The sequence below is a fragment of the Mustela nigripes genome, chromosome 7 (assembly GCF_022355385.1).
Source record: "Mustela nigripes isolate SB6536 chromosome 7, MUSNIG.SB6536, whole genome shotgun sequence".
NCBI lineage: Eukaryota > Metazoa > Chordata > Mammalia > Carnivora > Mustelidae > Mustela > Mustela nigripes.
Window position 1 is genome coordinate 86,789,451 of NC_081563.1, and position 23,137 is coordinate 86,812,587.

A 23,137-nucleotide genomic window follows, 5' to 3' on the forward strand; every position below is an offset into this window, starting at 1 on the left:
TTAATGTACTGCGGGGCATGGGCGATTCAAGAATGATTCTCCCTTCCCTTTTTCCTTTTGCACACTTTCTAATTGGTTCTGCAGTGGTCTATAGTAGCCTACACAGCTCGTAACAAATTTCCGAAAGAAACTTCTATGCCAATTTCATTTCTACTTAGTAATGTGCCAATAAATGTCTAACAGTTGGCTCTTGGGAAAGAGAAATGGTAAGTGGACAGCAGGTTTTCGGCAACTGCCCATTTCCTTGGTGGACATACCTCCGCCGTGGCCAGTTTTAAACTACTAAGGTGACATCAACAAACATAGAGCTGGGAAGAGATGCACAGTAGCTCATCGTGGGCTAGTATAGGCACCATCCAGACACAGCAGATGTAAACAACTTCGAGAGCAGAGGTGATAGGAAATAGAAATAATTAGGAAACGATGAGTGTTGAGAACGGACTACTTTTGTTTTCAACGTAGTTTAACAATTGGCTCACAATGGGGTGCCCCGAGGGCTCAGTGGGTTAAAGCCTCTGCCTTCAGCTCCGATTATGATCTCAGGGTCCTGGGATCAAACCCCACATTGGGCTCTCTGCTCAGTGGGGAGCCTGTTTCCCTTCCTCTCTCTCCGCCTGCCTCTTTGGCTGTTTGTGATCTCTGCCAAATAAATAAATAAAATCTCTAACAACAACAACAAAAAATTGGCTCACAAAATTCCTGAATATTCAGGAGCCAGCTCTCATACACTGTATCTTACCTCATCAAGAAAAAGCGGACTCTGGGGGTATTAATTCCAGGGCACTAGGTTTTTCAGATTATAGAAAGGGCTTTATTTAATTAATTCATTTTTAATGATTTATTTATTTATTTGAGAGAGCATGCGTGTGCATGCATGGTGGGGGAGGGGCAGCAGGAGAGAGAGAGAGAATCTCCAGCAGACAGACTCCGCGCTGAGTGGGGAGCCAGCAATGGGGCTTGATGTTGGGATCTTGAGTTAGAATCAAGTCGGATTCCTAACTCACTGGCCCACTCAGGAGCCCCTAGAAGGCTTAATTATGCAAGACCCTTCAAAGAGATGTGGCAAGGGTATGCTTAGAGTTTCAAAGGTGACATATGGCTACAGAACAGTGCACATCTGTATGGGGCTGATATCGTGCTGGTGCATGAGTTCCGCCAGACAAGCCTGTCGGGAAAGAAAGCTGACAGTGTCCTGTGCACGGCCAGCACCCGGCCAGCATGCTGGTAATAACAAAACGGCTTTATTATCACTCTTCTTTCCATCATGTCCTTATTATACACATTTGCAAGTCTCTGTTTTTACCTTCTGTCTCTTCTGTTTAAGACACCGCACCACGATGTGACAAGTTTTAGTATCTGTGTCGGATGTCTGACACTCACTTTACCCAGCACAAAGCGCAGGCATAGAGAAAGGAAGCATGCTGCCCACAGGGACAGAGGTGTGGGGCTGGAAGCCGTGTTTCATGGTTTTATAAAACCACTTTGCTCTTCAAAGCCGTCAAGGCACATTTTATTTTCTTAGGCATCTGTACAGACACTGAATCATTTCAACAGAGATAATAAAATGTATTTGTGACTTATAATATTTTTTCCCGCCTGCTCAATTCTAGAAGTGTTGTTTCATGACTCCAGCTTGCCTCCTCACTAGCTTATCTCTCCAACAACAGAACTGTCCTGTTTGAAGATGGGGCGAAGTGGCTTAAGAATGAGCTTTTAGTAAAGGCATACCATGCACCAAGTGTGGTACTTCATAAACATTGAAACATGAATACAGCCTATGAGTTGGGTCATATTATTGCTTGATTTTATCATGAGAAACGGGTTCCTTGAGGTGAAAAATCCATTGGATGTCAGCCACCAGGGCCAGGCTCCCAGGCATGTGACTAGTGCCGTGCAATAGGTCTCCATGTTCTGAAGGACCGGGTCTGCATTCACATTCTCCTGCCACGATCTTAAAGTTCTTAATAATAAATTTATCTTTTGGGGCGCCTGGGTGGCTCAGTGGGTTAAAGCCTCTGCCTTCGGCTCAGGTCATGATCCCAGGGTCCTGGGATCAAGCCCCACATCGGGCTCTCTGCTCAGCGGGGAGTCTGCTTCCTCCTCTCTCTCTGTCTGCCTCTCTGCCTACTTGTGATCTCCTGTCTGTCAGATAAATAAATAAAATCTTAAAAAAATAAATAAATAAATTTGTCTTTTGAGTCTGTGTATTTCAAGTAAAAACTGATGGGAACAGGGGACGATAGGACAACAGGAGCATGTGTGTGAGCAGAGCAGGTAGGGATAAAATGCGTGTGATACGAGTGTCCACCCTGCCTTCCCATGCCACTCACACACAGCATGCGTGATGCCCCGTGAGCCCACAATGCACAGGAGTTTAGCGCGACTCACAGTTAGGACACGGTAAGCGTGTTACCTCTGTGATTAAGTAGGGGAATCAGGCAGCCCCAAGCGGCCATGCTTTGCTAGAGCCAGAACTGGCTTCAGAAGCAAAAATAAGAAACACAGTGGACCAAGGGCCCTATCATGTCCTTTCTTACTTCCTTGGATGAACCATCTATCTATGCTAAAAATGATGGGTATAGAAAAGCCCTTCCTTCCTTGCTGGAAAGCTGAAGTGGGTAGAATGGATGTGGGTCATGAGGTGAAATGAAAACAGCTCAGGTCGTTCTGAGCTTTGTTTCCATTGTTCCGGTAAGAACGAAACACATAAGCACGTGTCACCAAGGACTGTACCTTATGTGATCTTGGCGATTCTGCACGGGTGCTGAATGCTCTCACGTTGGCATTTAAGACTGGCTTTGTGCAACAGAAAGATGAATGGTAAAATTTGTGCTGATCACTACATTTTAATTTTTCTTTACTTAGAAGATTAGAAACAGGGGCGCCTGGGTGGCTCAGTGGGTTAAGCCTCTGCCTTTGACTCAGGTCATGATCTCGGGGTCCTGGAATCGAGCCCCACATCGGGCTGTCTGCTTGCAGGGAGCCTGCTTTCTCCTCTCTCTCTGCCTGCCTCTCTGCCTACTTGTGATTTCTCTCTCTGTGTGTCAAATAAATAAATAAAATCGTAAAAAAAAAAAAAGATTAGACACACCATGACAAGTCAAGACAGAGGAAAAAAGGGAAGGAAAGGAAAAAGTGTTTTGTTTTGATCCTGTTAAGGGCATTTGCTGCCCCCACCCCACCCCCCGCAGCCACATTTAAATGTCACATGGAGTCCCTCAGCCAGCTGTGGGGGTCACGTAGTGTGGTAGTGTGTAAGATGTGGCAGGTCAGGATCTGAACCTGGGCTGACTCCAGAGCTCTGCGCTTTGACAGCGTCTCAGTCAGCCTCTCATTAAAAGCAACAGGGTTCCCAGAGTTTCAGAATATTTTTGTCATTATTCCATTGGTAGCAATCTGGACATCTGACAATTAATTGTTTATTCCCGTTGGCTTTTCTTTTTTTCTTCTTGTTTTCTCTCAATCATTTAGGCTGTATTTTCTCCATTCACTAGGCAAGTATTGTATTCACTCTGAGCCAGGAACACGTAACTATTATCCAACAGAGTCTCCACAATTTTAGAGACAAAGAGGGCGAAGTCATTTCTAAGAACCTTAATAAAAACAAATAAATGAGGAGTTTTATGTAACTTCAAAGTCCTTCTGCTTCTTTTCCCCAGTACTTAATTACCTCCATAACCAGAGGCTGCATTTTATGGCAAGTGCAATCCTTTAGGGGACTGGGCTGGTTAGGAAGGAGGAGGGTCCGAAATGAGCACTTGCTACTGAACAGGCATTCGAGTGCAGAGACAGCATGTTGGGTTGAACACCAAATGTGGATGAGAAGCAGCAGACTAAAATTTTGTGTGCCCGAGTCTCACGGTAAACTCAAAGTCAGGGAATTTCCACCCCAGGATCTTAAACCACCCCTCCCCGCCAAAACCACTTATTGGATTTAAGTTCCCTCAGCCAAAACCTACTTCAAAGAATAAGGTATTATATTATAGAAGAAGGAAATGCAATAGCAAAACCACCACCGCAACAACAAAAACCCCCAAACCTTTATGAAGGCTCATTAAGCAAGCGCCAAAAAAATTTGCTAGACCTGCAGCAAGCCCATGGCCTTTGACTATGGTGTTGTGGTTCTACTAATAACAGCCACAGGTGATGCCTTTGAGTCCAGGAGAGATATGTCAAAAAAGACCCAGATGATTTACTCTCATTTTACAAGGGAAGAAACTTAGGAACAAGAAGCAGAAGAACCCACAGACCTAAACCCAAAATGCAAAACTATAAAATGCCTAAAAGATAACACAGAAAACCGTGACAACCTTGGGGATGGAAAGGACTTGTTAAATACAACATGGAAGGCACCATCTAAGAAAGGAAGAGCTGATAAGCTGAACTTCATTAAAACAAACAGCTACGGCTCCCTGAAAGACGATCGCAAGAGGATGAGAAGCCAAGCCACAGACTGCGAGGAAATATTTGCAAAAGTCATACTTGATGAAGGACTGTGATCAAAATTAGACAAAGAATTCTTCAAACTCAATGGTAAGAAAGTAAAACACCTGATTAAAAGATAAGTGAACAACCTCAACAGACAACTCATCAAGGAAGATATACAGATGCCAAGTAAGTGTATGCAAAGATGCTCAAGCCCTCAGTCCTCACAGACACGCAAGTTAAAACCACCGCGAGATACCCATAAACAACCTATCAGAACTGCTGGAACACTGACGTCTCCAAGGGTGAGGAGCAACATGAGCTCTCCTTCATCGCTGGCAGGAATGCAAAAGCTGGACAGCCACCTTGGAAGACAGTTTGTCCGTTTCTTTGAAAACTAAACATACTCTTCCCATGTACTCTGGAAATCATGTCCCTTGGTATTTATTGGAAGGAACTGAAAACTCACGTCCACGCAAAAACCCGCACAGGAATGTTTATAGCAGTTTCCATCACAATTGCCCAAACTCCGGAGCCACCAAGTTGTCCCTCATTGGCTAAATGGGTGAATAATCTATTGGATAATATGGACAGATAAACTGTGGTAACCAGACAAAGGACTGTTATTCAGCACTAAAAAGAAAGGAACTCTCAACGCATAGAAGGACAAGGAGTAATCTTCAATGCTCTAACTACTAATGAAAGAAACCAGTCTGAACAGGTTACAAACTGTATGATTCCAACGATATGACATTCTGAAAAAGGCAAAACTATAGAAACAGTAGATCAGTGGTTGTGCGAGTTGGGGGAGGATATTTAAGGCAGAACAAATACTCTGTGTGGTCCTCCAACAGTGGGTTCACAGGAACACACATGTGTCCAAACCCCCAGAAGGTACTACCCCAGGAGTGTTCCCCAATGTGAACCACAAATTTGGGGTGACAGCATATGTCAGTGTGGGTTGACCAACTGTGGGGACTGCTGGTGGGGAAGGTTGTGTACCTGCAGGGGTAGGGGGGCTGGTGGGGGGATCTCTGTGTTCTATAAACCTAAACTGCTCTGGAGGTCTTAATGTCAAAAATGTAGAAATAAAAGAAAAGAGGAATAATTCCTACAACCCCTCTCACCCACTGTCCCCTCACCCACCCACCCCAGCGCCAGCAAAGTGGAGGTCCTGGAATCTGGAGGCTTGGTCAGTTGAGTTCAGGCCCATCTCTCTCCTCAGGCCACCCTCTATGGTTTACAAAGCACTTGAGCACAGTGCGTAACTCAGCACCATATGGGTTTTGGATTAAATATCCAATCCTGACCTCAGTTACACCGAAAATAAACTTTTCACAGGTCATAAATTTTTAGAACCTGCCATAATAAACGAAATATCTGTGTACAAGTCCCAGAGCAATGATAACTGTCCCGAAAACCTCCAGCCATGGTTCAGTAGCGCTTGCTGTTAATGCGCAAGTCCTGAAATCACGTGCCCCACAAAGAGATGGGAGCCCAGAAGCTGAGGAGAGGTGGGGAGAGAATCCCACAGGCAAAAAAATTATTGATCTATCATCAGTGTGGAGGTGGGGGCTTGAGAGACAGTCAGAATAAACCAACGGGTTTCTGTTTTTAGGAAGGAAATTTCTAACCTCAGAATGTACTTTTCTTCTATAAATTTCGGTCCCCATTTGTGTTCATTATGACCGAAGAGCATGAATTAGGGAGTGCAAAAGAAAAAAAAATTTTAAATACATTGTTCGTGGAAAGAACGCCATCACACACATTCCGTCCTGGGATTTGTCGTGAGATAAAAAGTGGATTGTGAGTGATCCATTGGTAGAGGGCAACAAGGCTGTGTCTAGCATGACAGAAACTTCGTTTATACACACCTGTCTAGAAGGAATTGGCTAGCCCCTGTGACACAAAGGTAAGTGAGAAAAACCCCTGCATTTAAGAATTTTCGGGGTGGGGAGATGTGTGAAGGTGTGTGGGTGGTAACCAGAAGCCCAGGATGACAGCCACCGCAGGAGACGGAAGCAGCTGAGAAAGTCCCTGGGGAGGGGAATCGTGCCTCAGGGGACATCAGGGACTGCAAAGGCTCCTCTTTGGCAGGCAGGTGCGACCCCTGAGGGAGGGAGAGTACAGTTTGGATCTCTGGAAGCTCCCCTCCTGTACAGAACCTACCCAGGGGAGGGAGTCGTGCCTCAGGGGACATCAGGGACTGCGAAGTCTCCTCTTGGGCAGGGGGGTGCAGCCCCTGAGGGAGGGAGAGTACAGTTTGGATCTCTGGAAGATCCCCTCCTCTACAGAACCTACGTCTTCTACTCACATATTCCAGGAAATACCAACCCCAGACAACTTTGTTAATTTCCTTCTGCAGACAGAAAACATATTTCGTCTCATTTCTTCACCTTGTCCTCCAGAAACCCCCAAACAGCAGTTGCCCTTTGAACTTCAGGATAACCTTGAAGCCTGCCCAAGAAGGGGGGCTTGGAGGTACCCTTTTCCTGCCTGTTTCCTGGGTTAGGGAGGGGAGAGGCTGAGAGGTGACACCGTGCAGAAGCCCTCCCGCTGCCTCCCTTCTCTGGGCAGGAGTGGGGTCTTCAAAGCTGTCAGTCAGACCCTTTCAGAACACTCAAGAACCCTGGGGAAGGAAGAAAGGATTTGTTTGCTTTTAAGCCCTTCTCATTAACTGATAGCTGAGGCTGCCCTTGGAGTCCAGCCAGGTAGGGGTCCAGCCATGCAAGGATGCAGGGCTGAAGCCCCCTCCCCCAGCTCCGTGGGGGTCCCGGCTCCCCCTCACACCTGTGCCTCACACCTTCCTGAGTAATGGCAGGACCGAACAGAGGGCCCAGCTGTTTGTGAAGGCCCTCAGGGAGCTGACCTCTGTGTCCAGTCTCGTTCCATGTCACCTACTGCAGATAATGTGATGCATCCCTGGGGACTGCTAGGGACCCATCCGCAAGATGGCCAGAGGGGAACGTGGGGAGAGCCAGGTCTGTGTGGCAGTCACCTGGGGAGCCCTGTACTCTGCCACTGCTCAGACCAGGAATCCTTCCGATCACTACATAGTCACATCTCCACCTTTCCCTCGGCAGAGAGAGCTGGAGGCCTCAATGAGATCCCCCTGCAGGATGCTAATCTTCCCTTCCCGGGAGGCGGCTTTCAAAAAAAAAAAAAAAATTAATTAATTAAAAAATAATAAAGACCATTATTTTGGTGTGCAAATGGAATGTTTAATAGTAATTCCCTAAGAGGGCCTGAAAAGTTGAAATTTTGAATTATTTCAGATCTGCATGAAATGAAAGCATGGTAAATGCAATACTTCTTATTAGATTCATATTATGAAAACTGGCGATTTCTAGAAAGCCAACAAAACTGTGTTTACTTTGAGGCTTTCTGCCAGAGAGTAAACCCTATCAAGGAGTCTAAAGCAGCTAGGGGGAAAAAAAAAAGAAAGAAAGAAAGAAAAGAAAACCAAACCAATAAATAAGCAAAACACCACCAAACTCAACACTGAAGGTGCAGGCCATGTTCACCGCCTCCCCCAAAAACCTGGGATCCATTTGAAAAGAGTTCCAATATCCAGTGATTATGAGGGTTCAACCAAAGTTGGTGGATTGGTTTTACGGTGGGGGTAGGCCTTCCCGGCTGGCACCAGGAAGTAATAGAGCACAGTAAGAGAATTTTCTAACCACATCCAGTTAGCGAAAACCATGTCCGGGACAACGACATAATTAAAAAGTGCAGGGAAACCCGCTGGCCTAGCAGCCTTATTAAGCTGGCATAACACGACTCATAAGGAAAATTAAAAGGGCTTGGGGGTGTGTAGAGATCTAAGGTCATTAAGGAAAAATGAAATAATTTCCACAGATATTTGAATATATTACTTTAAATAACAGCAATGGCCAGATACTCTGGGACCTAAACCACACTATCTATCAGGATACAAGTACTTCTTACTTGAACAGCTTCCTTTGCCTGGTGTGTGAACACAGGGACAGATGTGAGTCTGCGCAGATGATGCAGAGATTTACCCACAGCCAAGGGTGGCGATGGGGTCTCCAGAATGAACTGCCACAGTCAGTAGCACCAACAACTGCTAATAGCCAACATACACGAAGTCATTAAAATCCACTTAACTTGACTATGAAAGTTATTTAAAGCTATTTCCATGGGTGAGAAGAAATCCACAGTTAGGTTCTTCTTTCTTTACTCCCAAGTGGTCCCTTGTATCTTAAGCATATGTAACTGGAGCAGGGAAACAGTTTATTCATATGTCCCATGCATTTTTTTTTTTTTTAATTCTCTGTGCTTTTGTTATTATGCCTGCAATGTTCTATCTATCACCAAGAACTGCCAAAGGTCCCTAACTTCAACCACTGGTAACATTTAATTTTAATTCTAGTATGGATTTGGAGTCAGGGAAAGAGTCCCTTTAATTAAATGACTCATCCCAGGCATGCCTAGCTCTAACTCAACACTTTGGGAGACTGCAAACTTTAAAACAAAACTCTCTTACTTAGTGGGAAGAGAAATGTACAGTGCTTGGTACTCAAGAGGACAGGCATCTGGGAAGCTACTGTGAAGATACACTACATTACATAAAACTTTAATGACCTCGGCTGCACACTGACCCTCTGTCCTGGGAAGGCACTCCTCAGCCCTGGGGCTGCCTCCCACAGGGAGAGCTGGCAGAACAAGGTCAGGGCCACGCATGTGACAGACACAGGAAGAACACTGCACAGTGTCTTCCCCAGAATTTCAGCTGAAAGTGTGCATACCTTTCTACTTGCACTCGGCTGGGCTGATCTCAGGATGGGGGGATTGCATTTATAATTCCTAATGGATAGCTGAGCAGTACATTTCCAAGTTTTTTTTTTTTTTTAAAGATTTTATTTATTTTTCAGAGAGAGAGAGGGAGAGAGAGGGAGCACAGGCAGACAGAATGGCAGGCAGAGACAGAGGGAGAAGCAGGCTCCCTGCCGAGCAAGGAGCCCGATGTGGGACTCGATCCCAGGACGCTGGGATCATGACCTGAGCCGAAGGCAGCTGCTTAACCAACTGAGCCACCCAGGCGTCCCACATTTCCAAGTTTTAATACCTATTCGTAGATGATTCATGGGCAGCCAGAAAATAAGGTAGCACAATAACAAAATGCTGCTGAGCCCATTCGCTCCAGACCAACCTTTATTATCACACCAGGTGCTGATAATGTATGTAGTTCTAATTGTTAGAATTTGATACAACATTTATGAATCCTAGACAAAGAGCTTTTATAAAACCTCCCTGGGCAGTTCCTACCCAATTTATTTACTAATCACTTACCAATTATACGTGTCCTGTACTTCTGAATGCTTTGTTAAAGAGGGGAACAAAGATGCCCAACCACATTTGTAACACTTATGAAAAGAAATGTGAATTTCCAGTTTTCTCTGTGAGATTCACAAGAGGCATAAAAATTAGAAGGTTGAATGGTTTAACTCTGATTTCCTAACATTGGAAGTAAATGTTTATTTTTTCCAGAGTGATTAATAGTAACTCTAAAGATCATGCATGTACAGAACAGTCCACCTGGTCCATGGTTCCTTGTCTTCAGAATGTCCTCTTTATAAATGCATGGCTAGAATTGGGGGAGCTATATACATGGGGATTCAGCTTGAAAAAAAAAAAAAAGGCAGAAAAGATCCTAGTTTCTCCCCTTCAGTTTTAGAAATCATGTTTACTAAGAGCAGTCAGTAATCCTTTCAAATCTAGTAATACTTATAGCTCCACTCATTCAGCAAACATTGATCATGCACCTACTGGGCTCAATACCTTGAGATGTGCTAAGGAACTGGGGTCAGAGCGCCACAGGGCAGCCTGCAAGGACATTACAGTTAAGCAGGGGAGAGAGAAAGGAAAGGTTAATTATAATGTGGGGTAATAAGTACAACAAGGAGAGATGGTGTTGTAGCCCAGGACACCACGCACCATCCGTGCATGCGTGTATGCACGTGTGTGACAGAGACAGAAAGAAAAAGAAGCAGGTCCATCCTTAGTCACAGTCCAAAACAGTCAGAGAGAACTTAGTAGTGGGAAAGCGTAGACCAAAACAGGGGGGCTCAATCCAGAAGCACATGATATTCTAAAAATCCCAGGCTGTGTCCTTTATGCAATGTGGGGGGTAGGCTGGATTAGGGGGTCAGCACTTAAGCATCTAAGGAAAGGAGAGGAGTCACATGATCAAGGTTAGGGTTAGGAAAGAAGACTCTGCCAATATGGACAATGAACGGGGGTTCAGGAGGTGAGCAAGAGGGAATAGAGCCATCTGTAAAATGAATTCCTCTTATAAAATGCTCCGTGAGCTAATCGGGCAGGGCATCCCTCCATTTTTTTTTCTGTGAGGAACACGATAAACGATAGAAGCTTACGCCCAAAAAACACTTTGCCTTCCAGAAACAGTCAATGTCAGGAGAGAAAACACTTTGCCTTCCAGAAACAGTCAATGTCAGGAGAGAGACTCTGGGCGGTCACATGAAGTACAATCACCAAGTCTCGAGCCACTTAAGTAGCAAATGCCCAAGGGCGTGCTGAACAAAAGCTGCATTTTCACAGGCAGGTAAGAGATCCAGCTTCCTTTTCAGGAGACAGAAACCAAATCACCAGACTCCTTACGCCGTGTGAGCTTGGCGGCCAAAATACCCTGCTCTCTATCCACTGGTTCCATCAGCATCTGGCTTTGGGTTTAAGCCAATTTTTCTGGCTTTGGGAAAATCCTGAATTGATACAATATAATCTGAGGACATTGGATCATTATGAAGCAATCTGCCTGTTAACATTTTTGCTTTTAAATCACATTTCCAATTTTTACTCTTTTCCTTTTTGGTAAACTTTGAGATACCATTCTACCTTTTCTTTATATCCCTTTGAACATTAGTTGCTTGGTGTAATGAAAACCTCTCCCCAAGTTGGTCAGTGCCCACTGCAAGTACAGACCAGGCAAGGGATAGCCTGGAACTGAGTTTTCAGATTTTTTTTTTTTTAAGACTTTATTTATTCATTTGAGAGAGAGAGAGAGAAAGAACACAGGAGCAGGGTAAAGGGCAGAGGGAGAACAGACTCCCCGCTGAGCAGGGAGCCTGATGCGGGGCTCTATCCTGAGACTCCAGAATCATGACCTGAGCCAAAGGCAGATGCGTAATGATCAAGCCACCCTAGGCACCCCTAGATTTTTTAGGTTTTTGTTTGTTTGTTTGTTTGTTTAGTTTATGGATTTTTTTATTATTTCCAAATTGTGATGTAGAATATCTCTATGAAGACAAAAACTCTAAGAAATCTATGTGACTTTAACCGTCCATGTCTTGCTGAATTTTTCTGAGCTAGTTCCTTAAAAAACATCTCTTAAGAAAGTCTAGCTATATTATGTAAAATATCTCCTAGAACTATCCATTTTTCAGCATCCACTTGCAGTACTGAAGTATGCCAATCCACAAGCTAGGGGGGCCGAGAGTTGCCAAATGAAATTAAATTCAGTTAGTAAAGGAAGTTTCATTTTGAAGGTTTTTTCCCATAGAACTGTCATATGTTCAGTTTTATGTCTAATAAACTGAAATATATTAAAATGTATTTTGAGATTTAGAACATAAGGTTACTAGCCTTTAATACAGTTTAAAATTTATTTCTGATCCTGTCATGCAACAAACGGAAAGGAAGAACTATAGTATCCAACAAATGGCAAAACTAAGCGCTAATGTTATTAACAACTGATTGTTAATAACAAAATGCATTTTATGCAACATGGAAGTTTCAGTGACTGGAACAAATATTAAACTTCTCTAGTTTAAAACACAGCTTGTATTTCATTGCTGGGTAACGCTGCTCTTACCCTAAAAAATATATATACTGAATTGTTAAAATGTTATTTTCTTTAAAATTGAACATAAGCAGATGACACAAAACTAATCTGTCCTGTGAGAAATCTGAATAGTGTTTACCTTCTGCAAGACAGTGACCAGAAGGAGAATTTGGAAGCTTCAGGATACTGGTAATATTTGATTCTTGAGCTAGCTGGTTCTGTGGGAGTATTCGGTTTATGAAAACTCATCAAACTTTTCGCTTACGATCTGCGCACAGTTGACACTGGCTAAAGATTCAATAATTATTTGTCTTTGCAGCAATTCCCGGGTTAGGAATACAGCGGAAGAACTCAAGACAGGTAAAGTTGTTGCCCAAAAGCCAGAGTAAAACTGAGCTTGGAGAAGTGACACTGCCTCCCACATTGCACAGACACCAGAAGCACGTGCCACACAAGAACACGCTTAGAAAATGAAGAAGATAGGATAAAGGACCTCTCTGGGGGAATAAGTAAGTGGCGTGGGGTGGGGGGTGGAAATGGCAGGTTTCTGTGTATCTCTTTTCTCCTCCCAGATTCCATCTGATGCCATCCATTTCTGTTTTCAAGATGAACATGACATGAGCCAGTTCTTACTGATTAGTGTCTTCCAACCCTGGATGTTTTAGCCCAATCTCTGAGGACCTATTTGATTTGCAAGGGAATGGCTAAGTTTGCTTCTCTGTATCCTCTTGAGATCCTAGAAGGAGGTTTAGTGGCATTGTTCTACCTCTATTGTATTTAAGGTTGATGAAATCTGATTTGTGAGCATGAGGGGAGGTGACATGAATAGTGTCACATGAAAGCAAATGTAGTCCCATGAATTGGGGGGAAAAAAAAGATACGCTCTGGACTTGTTTTGTTCAATGATGTCACTCCAAGATCCCCGAGTTGAAAAAATGCTTATGGCATCAGCTTCTCTTAGTAAAACGTGAACATGTATCTCCCATTCTACCAATGCCAGAAATGGAGTCCTTGACCCAGTCACTACTTTTTCTCTCTCTACAAACCATCAGGTCCAAGCGAAGGAAACGGCATTTTGAAGTACACACCTAAGTGAACAGTCCAAGGGACTTCCCCTTATCTCGGAAAAAAAGATTTGCTTAGCAACTACAAAGAACAAACAAGGGGAATGTTTAAATACATAGTTGCAACGATCAATCCTGTTTTCTAGCCACAACATAAGAAAACAAAAGCAAAACAAAACAAAAAAACGCACACAATAAAGCAAACAAACAAAAATGTACATGTATGATTCCATTCTCTGTCTACCTTTCCTCACATGCAGAACTTGAATTTTTTCCCTGAGAGAAAAGACTATGTGTGTTCATAGAAAATATGTACTCTGGAAAGCCAATTAATTAATTTATGGATGTCTTTCAGTTCAGTAAGGAATGGCTCTAAGAAATGGCCTCCCTACCAGGCTGCCACCTTCTAGGTTGAACTTGGTGGAGGGCAACCCTCGCCCTTGGCTGCAAGCTGCCCCAATACACTAAGCATCCAGGGTTCCTGGTAGGCTCTACATTGATACTGCAATTGCCAGACCAAACGTGTGGGCCATAATGCAGGATAATTTTGTATATTATAAACTCCCCTTTCATTTTCAATACAATATCGTGAGTTCAAGATACATCTAATTTGGGCAACTGAGAGGCAGGGACCCACTGGGGGCTCTCTGGGGTCAGCGGAGTTTAGTTTTGCCTGTAAAACCTGTCTATCCTCTATCTGATCATACTCACAAGAGTTCCATGTTATCCTTGGGTTATACATACCACTAGGAACAATAAGGATTCCCTGTTCCAGGAGTTTTTTGACTACCCCTCATGAAGCACATTTTTTAAATACAATTTAAAGAAATTAATTCTGCTCTTTCTGTGTATGTATTACACAGCGATATGTGGGGCATTTCTGGGGTATGATTATAATACATTAATGATACGTTTTAATTATGTGAAAATTACAGAGTATAGCCAGTAGAGACATGTTTGGGTTTAAGTCATGGAAGCACTCCCATTATTTTCCAGTCACACTGTAGACGTTTTCCTACTACTATCAAGTCAGTTTCTGAAACTCTCCTGCCTCAAATAGTTAATGAAGCAATCAATCTATTTAATGGCATTCTCTGAATGTTATTATAAAGCATCAAGGATTTAGTTGGGCAAATTACTTAATTGGTTCAACTCTCTCAGCTACAAATTTTGAACATAGGGCAGAGGACTATAGTTTTTAACTACACTGTGATTCCAAGGAAGAAAACTGCCCTTTGAAAAACGTAAATCAGATACCTACATACTTATTACATACACACTGATACACACATAATAATATAAAGTAATGATGTCGCACTGGTCAGCTTCCCATTATTCATCAATTGTTCCCCCAAAATATCTTGAGCACCAGATGGTATCAATATTTTTTTCCCAAATCAAACATTTGAGCTTGCTATTATCTTAATTATTTTACCTAAAGTTTAAAAAGATCGAAGACATTACAATTCAGGGTAACTTCAACTAGTTACCTGTTCTCTCAGAGGGAGTCTAAGTCACATGCACTGTTAGGCCAACTTCAGGTCCACCTGAAACCCCTAACACAGCTCTACTTCTTTCAGGCCATCGAATAGCTGACTAATGTATAGGGCCCCACATGGGTTCTCCTGGCTGCCCTGCCTGAGAGGCCTCCCTTGGGAATTAGTGTCAACAGTCAAAAACATTCTGTGGGGTGCCTAGGTGGCTCAGTGGGTTAAGCCTCTGCCTTTAGCTCGGGTTGTTATCCCAGGGTCCTGGGATCCAGCCCCTCATCAGGCTCTCTGCACAGTGGGGAGTCTCCTTCCCCCGCCCCCCTCTGCCTACCTCTCTGCCTGCTTGTGATCTCTTTCTCTCTGTAAAATAAATAAATAAAATCTTTAAAAAAATTTTTAATTAAAAAAAAGTTCTGCGGGGCGCCTGGGTGGCTCAGTGGGTTAAAGCCTCTGCCTTTGGCTCAGGTCATGATCTCAGGGTCCTGGGATCGAGCCCCGCATCGGGCTCTCTGCTCATTGGGAAGCCTGCTTCCTCCTTTCTCTCTGCCTGCCTCTCTGCCTACATGTGATCTCTGTCTGTCAAATAAATAAATAAAATCTTTAAAAAAAAAAAAATTCTGCAAGCCCCTAAAAGTACCTTGAAGATGCTGTTGTTGTGTTACAGATGCACACATTCACACACATAAATTGTGTTTTCCTATATCTATCCTATTAATAATAAATCAAAAGTAAAGTTGAAACCCTGCATGTTTTGATAACCTTCGATCAAGCCACTGATAATTTGGAACATGCGATTCTCTCAGAGATATGAATACAGGAAAAAGAATGTTCTTCTCCGTCAGAAGTTCAGGACTCTAAGCCACTCACTCTAAGTTATTTGATGGTTGTGAATCCCAACAATTAATGCATAAGTATCTTAATTCAGGTTCTCACTCCTAATTACGACTGGCAAGCCTTGTTAATGCAGGGACGTATTCCTCCTGTATTTGCACGTGTATGTGTATACATGTGCGTGTGTGTGTGTGTGTGTGTGTGTGTTACATGTTCTTTTTAAGGACAGACCTCTTTTCTGTGCGGGGGATATAGTTTTCCTAATTTTAAAATATAATTTACACAGCATGATCCCTCTTCTCATAGTACAACTAAATTCATCCATTCAATCACATGCTTCCCTTTCTATAGCTTAACTGGGTTGACTCTATCACTTAAGAAGCAAATGCAGTATAAGCTATATCTTTTTCTACTGGATTGTGGTCAGAGGCCCAAACACAGGTTTTTAGCACATAGTAACATACTTATCTTTCAGAAAAGTCATCACTACACTTTCGAGGAAGCTACTTCTCAAATTTATCTCTGAATAATGAAAGCTCTCAGATTATCTAAGAGACTTACCCTTTTCCCAATTTAATTGAAAGCTAAGTCATTTTGGAAACCACAATTACCAACACGCAAGAACCTTTCCTTGAAAAATTTATATAATCTGAACATGGAAAACCAATTGTTTTAAATTTAATAATGCATTTCCCTCTCAGGCTCAAATACGAGGAACAGCCTAGAATAGAACTTAATGTGTGAATTATAAACTTCCGAAAAAAGCAGTTTCTAATCAAGATATCACAGGATTTTTCTTTACAGAGTATCGTCTCATGCTTTAGCCAATGTACTTCTAAATGTCCTGAGAGACTACTTTCTGAGCTTTGCTCTCTTCACTGACCTGATAACTCAGAGTGTAGGGATAATTTTCTCAAATCTTAGCTTAACATTTTGCTTGGAAATTTCACTTGCTAAGACACCCTTCATACAAGCCCAATTTTCATTCTAATACTGACTGCCCAGATAGTCTCACCTATGGGGACCATTTTTAGGTTGCATTTTGTGCCCCTTTCTGCTTCCAGATTCCGTTGAATCCATAGGCTTTGCTGGATGAGTGCCCCTGCCATCTCCTCCATCCTATACAATTTTCCTCATCCAGCAACCTCGGCCATGGTCTGAGACATGAAATCTCACGGTCACAGCCCTTCTCAGGCTCCAAGACAATGACCACCAGAGGAGTCATGCCTGCTTCTCCATGGAGTCTGAGCTCAATCTTCACCGCACAGACTTCCGAACACACAAACCCAGGTCCCAAACCCAGCTCTGCCACTCTCCTACTAGGGGACACTTGAGGAAGGTACCTCATCTTTGTAAGGCTCAGTCTGTTCACCTGTAAAATGGGAATAGCTGTACCTCCCGGGGTTGGGGCTAGGTGTACTATGATAAGCTGGGCAGAGCAAGAGGCAGGGTATGGTTCACAGTCAATCTGGAGCAATCACTGTGATTATCCTTGGAGTTACTAGTCTCTCTTGGGGCCACATGGTGTTTGGAGGGATGTCCAGCATGTTAACTAAAGGGTGATTCGCCTCTGAGCATGGGAATTTGCTGTTAAGTATGCGAGAGTATACAATTCCAACTGCATGGAATCCCAGCAAGAGAAGCCACCTTGGAGAGGATTTAATCTGTTTATGGCTTCATTTCCCAGCCCTGGAAGCCGGTCCAGCTCAGACTTGCTTCCAAGACCTGCTCTGCAGGGACAGTACTCCCTAGGACTCGGGTTTGAGGGCACTGGCCAAGAGATTTCCTTGCTGTTTCTTTGCTCTCTGAGGAAGAACTGCAAAACCAACCCACGCACCCCCTTGTTAGAGCCCATGTCTACTTCGAATTCAGAATTCTTTCCTAGGGAAGACTACAGGGGGCAGCAGAACCCAGAAGGGACAAAGAACAGTTCTGGGCAGAGAAATCCCGAGGAGTGTGGGTGCATTTCTCTGATATCATTTCCATCCAGAGAGCAATTCCTCCCCAAATCAGAAGTGACTCGGCACTCACTGTGGGATGACCCAGAACCTGCCAGTGGTCAAGTGAAGACAGTGGAAGGGCAACTGCTGGTAACCAGCTTTTACACAGCGGCAGCAGGTCTAGGACCTATGCTAGTGCTGGACCAAACCACCGCTGCCTGGAAGACCTTATGACGTCCAGTTCACACCTCACACCCTTGAAATGCATCGCCTCCACTTCGCCCACAGGTGGTGTGGGTTCCAAGCACTGCAACTGTTTCCCACCAATTCAGTGTGGGGGGGAGGGGGTTGGACTTGGAATTGCAGATTAGGATGGGATTTGGTAAGGGGCATAACAAATCCGTATTTCTCTGATACTTCTGTCTGTGCCTTGTGTACTTACTTATATTTACAGACAAATCTCTCAAAAGTAGGAAGGAGGGCTTTCAGAAAAATGCAGATACATTAAACTGAAAGTCTGACTTTATCCACTAACAGTAGCTGGTCAGCTTCCACAGCACACTCAATCTTGACCTTGACCTCCACCTGTTGAGAACATTGAAAATTGCTATGTAAATGTACACCTGCACTTTCCTGATTCCAAAATTAGCATCTGATTCTATGTAATTATTTCTTTTACACTCAGTGGTGAACTTCATCCCATAGTTCTTTTTGGAAGAGCTTTCAATGCTTAAAATCTTAAACACCTGTCATGAGGGTACTACTTTATGCTTAGACAGTTAAGCAAGTCAGATGAAGTACTTTATTTAACTTAATCAGTCAAGATTTAAGATCATATAAGAGAAGATCCAAGAGGGGGAAAAACACATCACAAATGAAGAGAGGGTGAATATTTAAAGACTGTACTCATTATCGATGCCTAATATATTTTTATTCAGAAGTATTGGGAAAGAGGCATTAAATCGAAAATCAAGTGTTTCTCAAAGGGTAAATACTTCCAAGTTTGTGGAAAGGAACTCAGCATTTAATTGATCTTAGCAGTAGACACAGAAAGCTCAGGATGAGTTTGTCATTTTAGGAAAGAAGTAAGGAGCCCTTGGCAAACAAACGCTTGGGTACATTCTGGACCTATAGTATACCACTGCAGTTAGTATAAGCAATAGGTCAGAGACATACTTGAATCATCTCGGAAAGAGGAGAACCTTGGGAAAAAAGCTCTGGAAGCAAGCACCTCCAGGGCTTTCTCAGCATCCCCTTCATTATTTAACCTGTATCTCACTGGCTGACCACAAATCCACCCTTAGCCCCAACTTAAGTCTTCACCCCCAGAGTAAATAAACCCTTCCTTTTCTTCTTAACTCTCCTCACCAGAAAGTGAGCGTAGTGGATTGATTGTCCTTCTCTGCCCAATAAGTCCATATCTATCTATCTATCTATCTATCTATCTATATAATTTGAAGATTTATTTATTTATTTTAGAGGCTGAGAAAGAGCATGAGTGGGTAGAGGAGCAGACGGAGAGCGACAGGCAGACTCCTCAGTGAATGCAGATCCATCCCAGGACCCTGAGATCATGACCAGAGCCAAAGTCAAGCACACACTTAACCCACTGTGCCACCCACGTGCCCCCATTCACTTATTTTAAACATTAAATTATCTCGGCCTTGAACCCTCCAGTCTGCATATCCTCATTTCATTATCTTTACTTTCTAGATAGATTGCACGACCTAAGAAACCCATCAAATGCTGGCCTTTGCTCTGACCACTCTCCAACAGTCTCTATTGTCTGTCTAAACTGTGGGGCTCAGAATTCCACCAAGAGCCAAGGCTCACCTCACAATTTTGCCAAGAGAATTCACTTAAAATTCCAGAAGGTCCAACTGCACCAGGCCAAAAGGTAAAATGCTAAATTTACATCAAGCACAATAAAAACTGGATCAAGATTCCAACATGTCTGAGTGCCCCTGCTTTTAACGTAACTGTAAAATTTAAGGCAATTCACCTATTATTTTAGGTTGTTCTCTGTTTTGATCATAATACTCATTCACCATTGTCAACAGTTTTTCTCAAGCTTTAGTAGAAAAGCAAGCCTTGGAGTGCTGCAAAAACTCTGGCTGCCAGTTTTAGAAAAATAATGGGAGAAGGAAAGTGGGTAAAAATAAGTTCAAGGCCACACATCATTTTTTTTCTTAGGAAGTGTTAGCCCTAAGTTTGCAAACAATACAATCACATACACAGCACTTCAATTTTTGAAATTCTTCATTGGTCACAATTATCTCAAAATGGCAAATATATTGAGCAAAATCCCCCCCCCCCCAAAAAGTAATTATCGAGTAACATGCATGAGGCTTTTTAAATATGCCCAAAGCGCTTAAGACAAATCTGTTGCAAGTGCTCCAACAATACCCTCACCCAAGCAGCCAGTTCCCGGTGCAGAGGATCAACAAGCCCTTGCACTGTTAGAACGCAAAAGGCACAGAAAACAAAGATTTCAACCAAATATGGTTTGCTTTTCGTCAAATTTTCAGCATGACCCTGTAAAAATAAGTTCACAAAAAACCAGCCAAGCATAACTTTTCTCCCCAAGTGCTTCTCGGATTATAAAACAGCTTTGAAAGTTCAGCCTGACAAAACAAATATGGTACTAGGAGGAGAGACATGGAAGGCAACCACAAAAAGTCTCATTTAAATTCCTGGAAAGCAGGGCTTCTCCAAACACAGCTATTCAGCTCTCCTTGGAAGGCATCACTTGCTGCGAGCCACAAGTTTAACTTCGCTCGGTTCCCTGGCACCGTCAAATCCTAAAGAAATGGGTGTTAACGTTGCTTACCCAAAAGAATGCATCAAATATCTTCTCTATACACGTAGAAAAGTACAACTTAAAAGCAAGAGTTTTCCCCGTACAAGTGCCTAGAATGAACACCCGGGTATTTGGGATTCTAAGGAACCCCTTTTGTCCCTACATATAGCTACAGTAAACTAGAGATCGATAGAACACACTTCAAGCTTTAGGAAGTGCAGTTTTACATGGGGGTGGGGAGGAGAAAGGCAATTAAAAATCTCGATTCCTTCCCAGAGCCAAATTAAAAAAATAAATAAATAAAAGATTGTCGTTTTATTGACTGAACCGCAGGAGCACAGCTGTGTCCGCCCGTCCCCAAAGCTCAAGCCCTCCTGTTCGCTCACCCTCTCGAAGAATGTCTTGCTTCTCCCCCAAAACATTCAACCTCCCCCTCTCAAGGTCTGTCTGGCTCCAGGTCGCCGAGCCTAACTCCCTACAGGGCAGCGCACAGCCTGCAGCGACTCCGAGACAGACGTATTCCTACCGCCCGATCCCAAGCTCTCCTGGACAAACCTTCTCCGGACGCCGCGCCTCTCAGCGTCCGACCCCGCGGTGCTTGGCGCTCCCCGGCCGCGCAGCGCTAGAGTCAAAGACGCGCGTGTCACATTTTATTCCCGGGCAGCCGCTCGGGCGCGCGCGCCACGCGCTCCCATACTCCCTCGGCCGCCCGCGGGAGCCAGGAGCCGGGAGCCCGGGCCGGGAGCGCCCGACGCACGCCGCGGAACTTGGGGTCTGCGGACGCCGAGCGCGCGGCTAAGATCCTCCTGCTGGTGGCCTCCCCCGCCTCCGCGGAGCAGCCTCCCCGCGCCACCTCGGGGGCCCCGAACGACCGCGCCCGCGTCCCGGGAGGCCTGTGGGATCACCTCCACGGGGCCAGAGCCGCTCCGCGCCGGGCGGCAGCTGCAGGCGCGGCGTGTGGCTCGGTCTCAGGGCCCGCGCCGCGCTGCGCTCAGCCCCGCGCCGCGCGCCTCATTGTTCCCGGCAGCGCGGCGGCGGCGGCGGCGGCGGCGGCGGCGGCAGCGGCGCGGGCGGCGGGAGGGACCGCGGCCCGGAGCCCCGCGGCTAGGCGGTGGCTCCCGGCCCCGGAGCTGAGCTAGCGCCGCGCCCCGCCCCCGGGCTCCGCGCGTCCCCTCCGCCCGCCTCGGGTCCCCCTCCCATTGCCGGCGCCTCTGTCCTGCCCCTTCCCGGCCTGGGCTCACCTAGCGGCCGGGCGTCGGGCGCTGGGAAGTTGCACAGTCCGCTCCCCGCGCCCCTGGCCCGCCAGTCGGGGTGCACGGCGGGGCGCTCCCCGACTGCGCGCGGAACCCTGTCTCTGGCAGAGAGCGACTGCAGACTTGAGCTGCGTGGGGCTGCGCGGGCGGCGCGGTTGCCTAAAAAGGCATGCCTCTTCCCGGCCGCCGCCTGCAGCCAGCCCCAGTTCCTACCAGGGTTACCTGCACCGGCACCGCGCGGGGCGTTCGGCGGGCACGCAGGTCCCGCGGGCGGCAGGGATGCGAAATGTGAACAGGCTGTGAGTGGCGGGCAGGGGATTCCGGGCGCCTGGCCCCGCGGAAGTGAGTCTTTGTGTTCCCCGCTTGAACACACCCTCCGGCCGCGCCGCTGGCCGGGCTACCTGCGCTTGAGGCAGCGCCTGCGGGCCAGCCGGGTGGGGCGCAGGGAAGCGCAGCATCCTCCTCGGCCCGCTGGCTCCCTTTGTTCCTCCCGCGCCGCCGCCTGGTCCTCTCTCCCCGGACCTTCTCCGGGGCGCCCTAGGGTCGGGGTTGGACTTGAAGACCAGCCACCTTCCACTTGCGAAGGGCCGCCCACCAAGTCCTTGGAAGGAATTCCGTAGAGGCCCCCACCTACCCGCCCCTCCCTACAGCCGGCCCCTATCCCGGAAGGATGGGAAAGTTCTCGGGACGGTGGCGCCCGAGGCTGCCTTCTGCGCGCGTGGAGAATCCGCCGCGGGAGCGGGCGGCGACTTGGGCCCGGCAGCTGGAGCTGGTGGGTGGGGCCGCCGGGAGCCGCAGATCGAGTGTCCCTTTGCTCGCGTGCGGAATGTCCATATGTCACCGCGGCCCTCTTGCCCTTCTCGGGAGGCCTCAGCTGGTCCCAAGACCGCGCCGCCCTTTGTTTGCTGATAAACACGCTCCTTTGAACTTCAACGTGTCTTTCCGAGTGCGTGGGGTGGCGCTGGGTCCCCGCTCCCCTACCCCGTCCCCCCGGGGGTCCTCTCCCTGACTGAGAGCGGTACAGGTGTGGGGGAGCTCCCAAGTAGAACTAGCTTGAGGTGGGTGATAGTAGTACCACATAGTGCCCATCCATCCCAGAGGGACAAGTTACCCGCTGTCCTCTCAATTTTAGGTCCCTTAAGGGGCTAGAATCATTTTGAAGACACAAAGCCTCCACTAAATATACCATTTTAAAAATTCGTATAACGTTCAATTACCTAATTAAGGCTTATTAAGAATAAAACGATTGCCTAGATACCCAATTCATTCAGTACTATGGACTGCCTACTGTGTGCTGGGGACTCCGGGTTCAGCAGCAGACAAGTAAAGGTGAATAAAATCTCTTTCCTACCCTCAAAAGGTTTGCAGAAATTTAAAACATCACGGAAGTTCAACTAAAACTGACTGGGCAATATGCATTGTACTCAATCAAAAGTATGGGTTAAAAAAGCGTACTCAATATTTCCCCAGTTTTGCTAATGGTTTCTGACACCTAGAATTGTCCAGAACTGC

The 23,137-nt window shown here is 45.6% G+C and overlaps 1 protein-coding gene across 2 annotated transcripts in view; it reads right to left on the minus strand.

Annotated features, from left to right (window-relative positions):
- The window catches only part of ST6GAL2 (ST6 beta-galactoside alpha-2,6-sialyltransferase 2), an 80,118-nt gene extending 57,973 nt beyond the window's left edge, over nt 1-22,145 (minus strand). The window contains exon 1 of one of the 2 annotated variants that reach the window (XM_059406380.1): nt 21,614-22,145. The gene's annotated coding sequence lies outside the window, so the exon portion shown is untranslated. Of the gene's footprint in view, nt 1-20,927; nt 21,355-21,613 lie in introns of those variants that run through there. The other variant, XM_059406378.1, reaches the window with a different exon arrangement.
- Between the last annotated feature and the right edge of the window lie 992 nt (nt 22,146-23,137).